This window comes from Rhinichthys klamathensis, unplaced genomic scaffold (assembly GCF_029890125.1).
Source record: "Rhinichthys klamathensis goyatoka isolate OS25496 unplaced genomic scaffold, OSU_Roscu_1.1 h1tg000040l_1, whole genome shotgun sequence".
NCBI lineage: Eukaryota > Metazoa > Chordata > Actinopteri > Cypriniformes > Leuciscidae > Rhinichthys > Rhinichthys klamathensis.
This window is the reverse complement of record NW_026606587.1, coordinates 11,068,120-11,080,836: the sequence shown is the minus strand read 5'-3', so window position 1 is coordinate 11,080,836 and position 12,717 is coordinate 11,068,120.

The window sequence follows — 12,717 nt, the reverse complement described above, 5'->3', positions numbered from 1 at the left end:
GAGAGATGTATCTAAATTAGCGAATCCCGATTTGCAAACAAAGGTCAGTTCTTCGTGAGTAAACAAAGGGGGCATTCTGTATACGACCCCCTTCGGGCATGTTGACCAGATTGGTGCCACTATGGCTAGCACATGACACATTTGGAACAAGCCAGCGTTGTCTTCAACAAATGGTCAACCATTCGTACCTCGCCGTCTCACGGGACACGCATCCCCCCCCACAGAAAGAGTCCACAAAGCTGCCTGAACGCTTAAGGACAATCACACATTAATGCACACACACACACAAATGTCCTATAATGTGTATATAAATGTATATAACACAGAAATTGTATCCAACCTTCCTGTACGCATGCATATCTTATTAGCTTTGCTTTATAATAGAAGTGTGGTTTGCTAGTGTATAGCTCTGAAGTCTAAGAGTTCATCAAAAGAATGTTCCAACACATTAACACACAAACACCAGCCATGGAACTTTTCAGAGAAAAGTACCTCTAAATGTTTTAAATGTATTCATTTTGTGCTTAGATGTCGTCACATGCCATACAGGAAGTACTGACAATTTTATAGCGTGTTAACCAACTTTAAAATGCTTGTAATTCTGCATATGAATGTAACTCTATGTTCTTCTACTTTTACCTGCCATGTCTGGTAGCTGTTTGACCGTCTTGTCTTGACTGAACCAGTCATACATAGGATATTACTGTAAAATCTATTGTCCGGTTTGTACAATCTTTCTGGGTAGGAATGACAAAATGTTATACCATCATAAATGATCCTGACAAGACAAAGAGGAATCTTCCGCGGGCACTTTTCTCCCAGCTGATTGGTGCCTTCATGCCAGAAGGGGCGTGAACCTAAGTGTCTTTAAAGAGACGCGCCGAGCTTCCCTTTTTCTTCTGAAACGCTTCTGAAAGCTTCCTGAAAACTCTCTACCTAAACTCCCTGGCTCTTCCTGCTCTTCGTGGCTTCATCATGTGACTCCTCGTGCGTCTGGACATCGCCTTAATGTGATGATCCATCGTTTCTCTTTTTGTTTTCTTCAAGTTTATTTTATCTTTTTCGAAGGCTCCTCTGTTCATGTCTTCTCGCGAAGAAAATGAACACAGCCAGACTGGCAAGCTTCACCTACAAGGACATTCAAACACGCCGCGCTCGCTGGACGAACCCGAACGCTCGGCAGCCACATGACAGAGATACACACACACGCAAGACACAGTTTTCCTCAGCAACACCAGGAGAACCAAAGACCTTTAAGCCTTCATTCAAACTAACGCGCTTTGCCCGCTCTGAAAGACCACGTGAACGCATGACGCGAGGACAGAGACACGCACCCTTCTTCAAATCATCCACAAAGAGCTTTACCTGTGCAAGTAACCGTTTACCATTCTTTCAAGGTTTAAGATCTGTTGAGTCTTGTTCTAATTCAAAAGGTTCTGTGTCTGTGATGAATTTTGCCAAACCAGAAGATCTCTCATCTTCTCTCTCTCTCTCTCTCTCTCTCTCTCTCTCTCTCTCTCTCTCTCTCTCTCTCTCTCTCTCTCTCTCTCTCACTCCCAATCTTGCGCTCTCGCAATCTCTCTCTCTCACTCCTGTTTGTTGTTCGTCTGTCTCATTAGTTTTACTGTGTACTGTACATACATGTATCCCGTGTTTAAATGTAGAATTCTGTATCCGTAGTTTCATTTTATTAAAACCATTATATTCTTGATTGTTTTTGAATGCTCATACTTTACAAGTCAATGAAATGCGGTCCTATAGCTACAAAAGCTTTACAAGTTGTTACTATATCAGTAACGTAAATTTTATAAACACCTGAAAATTAATGTTCACGGCCGGAACATTGAGATTTCTTGGAGTTTATAAAAAGGGACAACCTTGTTGAGAAGTTGGTTAGTTAACCTTACGGCTGTTTGCTGGACAAACCGATTGTTTGATAAACTAAATTGATTCCCTTAAAGTTGTCTCATATAATCGATCTGTAATGAGACCATTGATATATGAATGAGGAATTATAATTCGTTATGATTTACCATTCATATATACAATCGATCTATTTTCAATTTCGATAATTTAACTGTAATATGCAATATATTAATCATATTCATGATTAATTATTAAAATTCCCTATGCATAATTTGAGCTAATTAAGGCACATCTCGATGTGGCTACAGTGTTTTAATTGTAGAGCAGGGTTTCCGCGGGGTCATAAAAAGTCATAAAACGTCTTAAATTTAATAATAAGAATTTTAGGCCATAAAAAGTCATAAAAAACGTCTGGCTTTTCCATACAAGGTCATAAATTACATTTAGCCACGTCTTAAATTGATATGCTCATTCATTCATTATCGCGATATAATTTTTTCTCTATAAAACGATATCAAGAGTTCGATAAATGTTAGATCATGTTTATGCGCCAAAAGCGGAACGAAACTCATTTGAAATCACGGACTTATTATCCACTCGGCTCAAAGTCCAAACGGCAGCGTAGCGCGATCAAGCTCACTAGAGCAGACGCGTTCTTTTACTGTGGTTAACTCTGATCAGTCTCGATCACGAGATCCACTGAGAAGCACTTGAATTCAGCGAAGAACACAAATGTCTCAGTGATTTAAACCAGTTTAAAGGCAGATGAAACAGTTACAGCGCTGACGAACAGGAGAAACACTGTGCGCAACTATACAGTCAGAAAGCTTTTCCATCTACAAATTTCCATCATTTACCATGGTTTTACTGTAACGTTAGCCTAGTAATATCAACTGCACCATGAAATGTGGGATATACATATTGAATTGTATTATATTATTAATGTAGACAATGTATTAAAGGACTAATGGAATATAATTACAGTATTTATGTATTTAGGCTATAGCCTACTGTTTTTCTTACATTTCATAAAGATATGTGGTGCCATACCATCAGTCAGGCAACACAAACCTGTTTCAAGAATTGAAACAATATCCCCCATTAGCACATGCAGAAACTAAGAAATTAATTTTGAAATAAAGATATTATTTTTGTTAAGGAAAAATTACAAATGATTGAATGTTCTACCTCAGATTTGTGAAATGTTCACCTGTTTGGTAAGTGTTTGTCATGATATGTTCTGACAATAAAGAGTAAATAAAGTTTAAAACCACAATTAACGCTCTGGTTTCTACAACTTTCAGTTAGGAACAAAAATCGGCCTTTAAAGTTGAAAGAAATAAAGATTTGACATTTATCGTCATAATTATCGATATTGACTGATATATTATCGTGATAAGTGTTGTGTTGTTCCTGTGTTATTGATACTTAGGAAAAGGGAGCCTTCAGTTTGTTACTCTTAAGAAAATGGAACCTTTAAATAATGAAACTTATTACTTTTAATGAAAGTCAATAAAAAAAAGACTTTTGAAAGGAAGTTATTTTTCGTAATTCGAGTAGGTCATAAATTTAAATCATATTGGTCATAAAAAGGTCTTAAAAGGTCTTAAATTTGACTGACTAAACCCTGCAGAAACCCTGGTAGAGAAAGTGCCCACGCCCCAGTGTTCACCCCTACACACAAGCACAACACGTCCCATGTCACTCACAGAGCACACTCTCTTTAAAGCGCAGAAAAGCCGCTCGCGTGTTGAATGTAAGAAATGTGTCCACAGGTTTGTGCCCACTATCTGCCCGCTTTGTTACACGGCCGCTAAGCAGGTTATGAATGTAAGTCTCGTGCCCGCCCGAGAGCGCTCACGCTTACTAACACACACCTCCCCCCGGGCGCCGCCCACGCGTTTAAGTGTTATCACGAAATGCAGGGCGTTCATAAGACGCACCCCATCCAAAACGATCGGGGCTTCAGATGTATTTGTAAGTCTCGTGCCCGCGCACATGCGTTCACGCTTACAGAAAGGTTTTCCGCCCAGAGCGCTGCTCGCGCGTCAAAAAGTGAAAAGGAAAATGTTCCCCATCCCTTATGATCGGGACATCACACATGATTCAGTGGGCTCTATCTTGCACTCGGCGCAAATGACTTTGTACACTGACGCATGTATCATTCCTATTTTGCACCCGCGCAAAGCGGACTTTTCCCTCCACAGACACACGTCGGTTAACTAAGAAATACACTTGCGCTCCCCGGGGCGGTTCAGCGCAAAGAGGAGGCGTGTTCCGGCGCAAACTTTCCCTCATGCTATTTTGCTGTTCTATAAAACAATTGCGCCACTGACCAGAAAAAAACTAGTCTAAAGTCAGTGGCGCGTTGCGCGTTGTTCATTATGCTATTTTAAGCGCGCATGCTTGGCCATAATGTAGCGGGTGCACAACGCGCATACACTTTGATTCTCTCATCAACACAGATGCAGCAGTTTTTATTTTTGCAAATCATACATTATAACAAGGAAAAATATTAACACATGAGGGAAATCATTGTGGTGTCCATGAAAATTTAGTTTTTTTCCTCCCACGCCTGTTTAACCGACGCTGATTTGTATGGGGATGGGAGAAACCCACCCACGATAGATAGATAGATAGATAGATGGATAGATGGATAGATGGATAGATGGATAGATGGATAGATGGATAGATGGATGGATGGATGGATGGATGGATGGATGGATAGATAGATAGAGAGATAAATAGATAGATAAGTCTGATTTGAACGTTGAATTTCTTGTTATTTCTGCATGCATTCTACTTCAGACAGTCAATAAACAGTGCCGTCTGAGGGTGTTACTGCTTGAGGGTTTATGCCATAGTTTACAGGTGCACGCAAAACACGCAATACAACGTCACTTCTCTGTCTTTCAAGGTCCTGACAAGAACGTCGGTCTCCTCGGCTGTGAACCGCTCCTGACCCGCGCCTGGTAAATCCGCCGTTATAATAGCAATCCGCCATGCAACATGCGCACCTGCTCTTAAAGGGAATGTGAGATGACGCTCTGATTGGTTTATTCCACGTTACGGCCAAACCACACCTATGAATAATGAAGCTACTTCAGACCAACCTCTTTTAGATTTGCGCCAGGCGCAAGAGGCATTTATCCCGCCGGGAAAATAGCAACAGCGCCGGGATCCGCCCACAAAGTTACTTGCGCTTTGCGCTTTGACACTTGCGTTTCAGATCGTTAAAATAGGGCCCAGTATGTCACGGCAGTCAGCGAGCAGCCGTTGCCAAGCACCGAGAGAGCGCACGCCGTGCTCTCTGCTCCGGTTCAGTTTCTCGAGCCCGCAAATGGCGGCGATCAGAACCCGGAGGCCATTCGCCCCCTAGCTGTTCACATAGCAGCGTGGGAAACTCTCCCAGGGATTTTCAGAATGGGTGCTAAGCACAATAAAGCAGGGCTATTCACTTCAGTTCATTCGCCGTCCCCCGCGCTTTCAAGCCCGGACCGCGACAATAGCGAATGCGGAAGTAGCACACCTACTTCACGCAGAAATAGCAAAGCTGCTGTGCAAAGGGGCTATAGAACGGGTGCCGCCTTCTCTGAGCGAGTCAGGCTTTTACAGCCGTTATTTTCTCGTACCCAAGAAGGACGGAGCCTTCAGGCCCATCCTAGATCTGAGACATTTTAACAAGGTGCTTGCAAAAAAGACCGTTCAAAATGCTTACGACCAGAAAAATCCTCGTGCAAATTCGCCCGAGGGACTGGTTTATTTCTCTAAGATCTGAAGGATGCATATTTCAGATAATACCCCGTCACAGGCAATTTTTGAGATTCGCCTTCGACGGTCAGGTATATCAATACACCGTCCTGCCGTTCGGCCAGTCTCTAGCACCCCGTACGTTTACGAAGTGCATGGACATGGCACTCGCCCCCTTGAGAAGTCAGGGGCTGCGAATTATGAACTATCTGGATGATTGGCTGATACTGGCACAGTCAGAGACAGAACTGCTATCTCGCAGAACAGTGCTTCTCAGGCACCTGGAAAGCTTGGGTCTCACAGTCAACTGGACCAAGAGCTCACTAATGCCCAGTCAGTTGATTTCCTTTCTAGGAATAGAACTGGACTCTGTGGCCATGACGGCTCGTTTATCGACACAGCGCGCGCGCCGTGTTCGACACCTAGCCGCACCCTTCCAGAAGGGCAGCATTTTCCCTTGGAAAACGTTTCAGAGGATGCTGGGCTGTATGGCATCAGCTGCAGCGGTGCTTCAGCTGGGCCTACTGCGCATGCGCCCGCTCCAACGCTGGCTGAATGCTCGCGCGTCTCATACAGGACCAACATGTTCTAGTCCGCTCGGACAACATGTCTGTGGTGTCCCATGTCAACCGTCAGGGTGGTGTCATATCCAGAAACCTCTGCAATCTGGCGGAACGCATCCTCACTTGGACTCAGATCCACCTGCGCTCGCTGAGGGCGGCGCATGTGCCTGGCCATCTGAACGACGGCCCAGACAAACTATCCAGGGACAACGTTCCCCTAGGGGAATGGTCCCTGCATCCCCAAACGGTCCAGAAACTGTGGTGCCTTTTCGGCAGAGCGGAAGTCGACCTATTTGCATCAAAAGACAACGCTCATTGCCCAATGTTCTTTTCAAAGGACGAGCTGGCCCAGGTTTGGCCCAGCCGCCCGCTGTATGCTTCCCTCCGGTCTCTCTATTGCCACAGGTAGTCGAGAGGATCAGGGAAGCACGCCACTTGGTGCTCCTCATAGCCCCGCGTTGGGAGAATCAGACTTGGTTCCCGGAACTGACACGGCTGTCACGCACAGCCCCGTGGCCGATTCCGGTGAGGGCAGATCTCCTCTCTCAAGCTCGCGGCTCGATCTGGCATCCCCATCCAGAGCGCTGGTCTCTGCACGCGTGGTTGATCAACGGGTACTCATTGACCTGCCAGAAGGAGTGATGAACACGATCACGCAGTCTAGAGGTCCTTCCACGAGAAGGCTCTACGCGTCTAAATGGTCGGTGTTCTCCAAATGGTGCACTGACAGGGATCTGGACCCACGGATATGCGGAGTTTTCGCAATTGCTCACTTTCCTACAGGAGCTGTTGGATAAGGGGAGGTCCCCATCCACGCTCAAAGTATATGTGGCGGCTGAGGCAGCGTTCGCAGAGTCGACGCGCGGCCGGTCGCTGGGAAAAAAATAAGCTGGTCATCCGCTTCCTTAGAGGAGCTAGAGGGATGAATCCGCCACGCCCCCCGTCGGTTCCTATGTGGGATTTTTCCTTGGTCCTCGAGGCCCTGAAAGTCTTCCCCTTTGAGCCACTAGACTCCATGGAAGCTGCTGATACCAGCGCGCTGCTCTGTATTCCCTATGTGTACTTATGTACAAGTGATGTACAAGAAGATGAATCTTTCCCGTAGCGTAAGCTAAACTTACGCAATACTCGTTCCCTCTCTAGAGAGAACCGAGGTTACGTTAGTAACCGAGTATCTTTTTTTTAATGGAATTTTGTTTAAATGGCTGAAATAAGATCTGTAGTTAACAAGCTCAAGACACTCTTACATTTTTATTCTATGACATCAAATACATCAGTATTACCCCACTCAGAGCCGGATTAACGCAAAGGCAAACTAGGCACGTGCCTAGGGCCCGATTGGTGGGATGGGGCCCAGACAGAAGGACAAAAAAAAAAAAAAAAAAAAACAATTACAAATATCCTATCTACAATTTATTTCAATATTTATTAATTAACTAAAAAATAGTGACAATGTTTATCTTAACCATAGACTGTTACATTACGTCACATTAACGCCAGCCCATCAGGTGCTGCGAAGCAAAAGTCTAAATAGGCACGCAAAGAAGCACAGCTCTAATGCAGGTGTGTGCGTTGTCGTCGTCTATTTTGGAGTGATTGCAATGTATTCTAAATATAAACTTGTACTGTAGATCAGCGTCATTTCTGGACAAAATCATTCACCGCTTTATTACGAGTTTAAAAGAGCGCGAGCGTCATTAACGTGCCCAGACGCGACGCTTTGAATTTGCGCATACAATGAATAACATCGTGTCGGGAGCTGACTAAAAACACTACAAAAGTAAAAGACAGGACGTTTGTATTCAAAGTTAAAAAGCCAACACACTACAACATTTTAAATGTTTCAAATAAAGGATCTCATGGGTCTATCTTCTAAATTCTGCTGATGATTAGATTATACCCTGTCTGACATCAGCCTACTTACGCCAATAATATCAGTTTAGAATTTTTTTTTCTAATCAGTAGCGATCGTGTCTTTCTCTTCCACTTGATTTGTGTATAGCATATTTAAGCTAGCAATGCATAATATCATATTACTTATATTAATAATATGACATTATCTGCAGTCAATATTGATTAAATGGGAGGGGAAATCCTGCCCATACCGCAGCTATCAAAAAAATTATAAAAGCATATATCACTGAAGTGGTATTCTGGAAATGTGAATAAATTGAATAAAACAGCAAAATAACAATAACAATAACATCTTAATTAAACAAAAAAGAGATTACCTTAGATGAAGTTTGATAATATGTACATGCAGTAGCCTACTGGTAAAAAGTCTGGACCAATTACTATTTTTAATGTTTTTGAAATAAGTTTTTTATTATGCTCTACAAGCCTGCATTTATTTGATAAAAAAAAAAAAAAAAAAAAAAAAACAGGAATATTCAGCAAGGAAGTGAATATATATGTACATTACATTACATATATAAAAAGTGATAGTGAAGACTTTTTTTAAAACAACTTTTTAATAATAAAAAAAAATCCTGAAAAAAGTATCACAGGTTATAAAATAAATATTAAGCACCATTTCTAACATTTGATAATAAATCAGAATATTATAAAGTTTTCTGAAGGATCACATGACACTAAATTCAGCTTTGCATCACAGAAATATATTTTAAAGTATAGTATAGGAAAACCATTATTTTCAATTTTAATAATATTTCAATATATATTATTTTTCTGTATTTTTGATCAAATAAATCCAGGCTTGATGAGCATAAGAGACTTCTTTCAAAAACATTAAAAATAGTAATGTGTCCAAACTTATGTACTGTGTAAGTAAAAACATTTAAAATTAAACGTTGTATAAATTAAAAGTTTAGGAATCATATATGTTTCAAGAGTTTTTTTATTGGGGGTGGGGGGCCTCCAACATGAATATTGCCTAGGGCCTCCAAATGTCTAGAACCGGCCCTGACCCCACTCGTGATTTTTTTAAGCTGTTATGTGTCTTGAAAAAGGCGGTTGCTAACAAGTGGCTAAATGGGACTACAGAGTCTGTCGAGGACATTATACATCATCACGCTGAAAAGATATGTGCAGTCCGCTTTTACAGCATCATTATGGTTAAAATTGTGCTCTTACAAACTATTCTATGTAAGGTATGGACTGTCAGTTGACTTCCTCCTTTCCTCAAGCAAGAACGTGTGTACAACACACACACACACACTCTCTCTCTCACACACACACAAAGAACGGGGGTGTTCTGTTACAAGACTGAGCTTTACCCTTGGAATGTCCCAGAGAGTGGGATTCCTCCTTATTCTTGCTGAGAAGAAGTAACGAACCAGGGTTTAAACCTATATATTCTATGTATATACATATAACCATGTGATACATGCATCTAATGTTCCATCTCATGATGTTCCTTTATGTTGTTTGGTCTGTGTGGCCTTGTAAACTCTAATGGGTTAATGTTGAGACGTGACTTGCATACTATGAGAAACAGAAATCACTGTGTAGCATGTTTAGTCTCGATAAACTCCAACCTTCGTTCCCATTTGTTGATTTACATTACATCTTGCTAACTTTGTGATGCAGGGGTGTTATAAGAAATCTTGAAGGTTCTTTCTCTTAAACACCAAATTAACTGACATATTCAGATGTCCTGTGAGATTCACCCGGACTGTAGCCCGCAAGCTTCAGAGGAATGGCCAGAGTCATAAAATGCTTGAACATTCCCTCCCCCATCTCTGCAAGAGAGATAACAGAACTCTAACACACACACACACAAACCAACACACACACATAATGGACCTTTACATTACACTCATAAAACGAGCCATTACCAATTGTATACGATATATTCCTGTATGTCTGTGTGTTTCCCAGTCCATGGTAGTCTAGATATGATCTCCTAGCAGTGAAACTCTTGAGAGTTTATAGTTATGTATTTAGATGTATCTTCGTATTCCAATTATGCGTAAATGTTTTGTTTGGTACCGTTTTAATTATCTCGTTCCAACTGATTTGGTCAGATACAGAAGATTACAGTAAAATGTATGTTTTCTATGTTTTTACCATCTTGTGGAATGATTCTGACAAATTCTGACTGGTCATAAAAGAGGCGGACACGGCCATAGTTTAACTTTGACAAGACAAAGAGAATTTGGCCGCCAAAAGTTTCTTTGAATGTCATTGGCCAGTTCGCACCTCAGAGGTGTGGACTCCAGTTCCTCTAAAGAGGACTGAACATTTCTTCTCTCTCTCTATCTCTTCCTCCCTTGTCCTCGTGTTATAATGTAACGTCTCGCCTCCGGGCGAGCTCTTCGCCTTTCTTTTATTTGTTTCTAGTTTAGTTTGTGTTTTTCAGTTGTAGATAAGTCTCTGTGTTTAATTCCAATCGACGATTAAAAAGAAAACCCCGTGACATATCTCTTCAGCAAATCCATCTACAAGGGACCTTTAAACGAGCGCGCGCTCGCTTTGAAGGAGAAACACGCGCACGTGACCACGTGACGCGCCGGACCGAGAGACACACACGCTTCTTCACAAGCCATGCAAAGAGTTACCTGTGCAAGTATCCGTGTTTGATCAAGCTTTTAAGATTTGTTGAAGTCTTGTTGTCTCTGTGAATTTGCTATTTAGAAAGATCCTCGGGTCTTTCTAAACTCCCTCTTGCATAACTGCAACTCTCTACATTTCTTCTCTCTCTCTATCTCTATGCATTTCTCGTTCATCGATGCCTTATCATGTTTGTTTGTTTATTATGTTTGTAAATACATATATCCCATGTAACCGTAGTAAATACATAAGTAGTCATGCCTCTATTAAATTAATTATATATTCATTTGATTGATGTGCTGTCTCTTTGCTCAATTTCAAGTCCCTTAAGTGCAAAAGGTCTTATGCTACATGCTTACTAAAATTTAAAATACCTTAAAGAGTATGTGTTGTGTTTATAGGGCGGGAAACCCAATTCTTCTGGCCAGAGAATTGCGTTTCCTGAAATCCTATAAAGTAAGATGATATGGTGGATCCCCACAAATATTATCCTGACAATTGAGCTAATTCATTTTACCTGTTTTGTGAAACGTGGTCCGTGTAATTAATTGCAATCAACTTGTGGTTAAATTCAAGGATTCACATGCATGCATGCAGGTAAAATGACAGATCCTCCCTTATCGGGAGATTTATTAACATGTAAGACTGATCTAATCCAAACATGCATGAATAATTATTAATTACCAATTATTAATTATGATATGCAAATTCCCCACGGATTAGATCCGCCCATGAGTCTTTACATCTAACTCAAACTTTCTGGGGAAATGTTTTAAGATAAAAACTGAAAGAGTTGTCGAAAGCTTAGTGATGGTGACTTTGAAGTCATGGGACCGTAGTGTAGTTGGCTATTGCCTACTGGTGACTGCATTTAGGTTTCAAAATTCATAAAAGTTGTGTTCATCTGTGAAAATGATCTTGATGGACAAAACGTGTAAGTATCATAAACTTTTGTTGATCACAGAGCTTGTTTTTTGCGATAATCCAAAAACCTATAGGAAAATCCTATTGGGTTTTTGTCGAGGGAACCAGTGTGATGCGAACTGCCGGTTGGCCTTAAAAAGTGACGTCATGCATGCACCACTCTATTCAGCTGTAGCAATATCTGATATCCATTAAAGGGATTTCCTGGAATTTAATACGTTTAATACTTGTATGAATCTCACTTATGGACTTTCTATATGCGAAGGAGCCCTCTGACTTTCAGTATGAATGAAACAAACATTCACAAAAACCTTATTTCTGTAGATTTGGCCATTCACATATTCTATAACAAAGTATCTGGTTAACAACGTGTCTGGTTTACAACGTGTTTTTGCAGCGTTGAGCGATGTAGCTAATCACAAACATATCTGTTGATTTCATATCTGTTGAGGGTTCCAAAGAAGAATTTGCCAATGACATTGGAAGCTTCAAATACAGAGTGACTCCATGCAGGAATTTGAGCGAGCGCCGTTTTACGGTGAGCATGTGGGGCAGGGGTGCGTTTTTTGAATAATAATCAAATAATTCCCAGCGATCGTCGAATATTATTTTTGCTTGAAATGCCCATCCCTACAAAACAGACCAGCACCATAGCATACGAAAGAAAATATAAATAAATAAATAAATAAATAAATAAAATAAAAATACATTTAAGTAAATAATAAATAAAGGAATACAAGAGGCTCAGTAGCTTATGCAGCATTATATTAAATTATTATTATTATACAAGCAGTTCGGCAGTTGTTGTTGCTGTCACTAAGCAGTGTCTGACTAGTCGACACGTGGTGTGATGACATCATCGTTTCACAAAATATACGGATTGGCCGTACACACGAAAACGCAAGGGTGTCGTTTTCAGATTTATCCTCTGTCTATGGATTTATCCCCTCTGGGACCCCGGTTTAAAAAAACAGTGGTTTCAGTCTCCCAAAACGTCGGATCCGTCTGGACGAAACGCCAATACGACACAAAATCTGTATACAGCTAAACGCGTCTCCGTGTGGACGGGGCCTCAATGTTGGGGAAAAACTTCCCCTAAAAA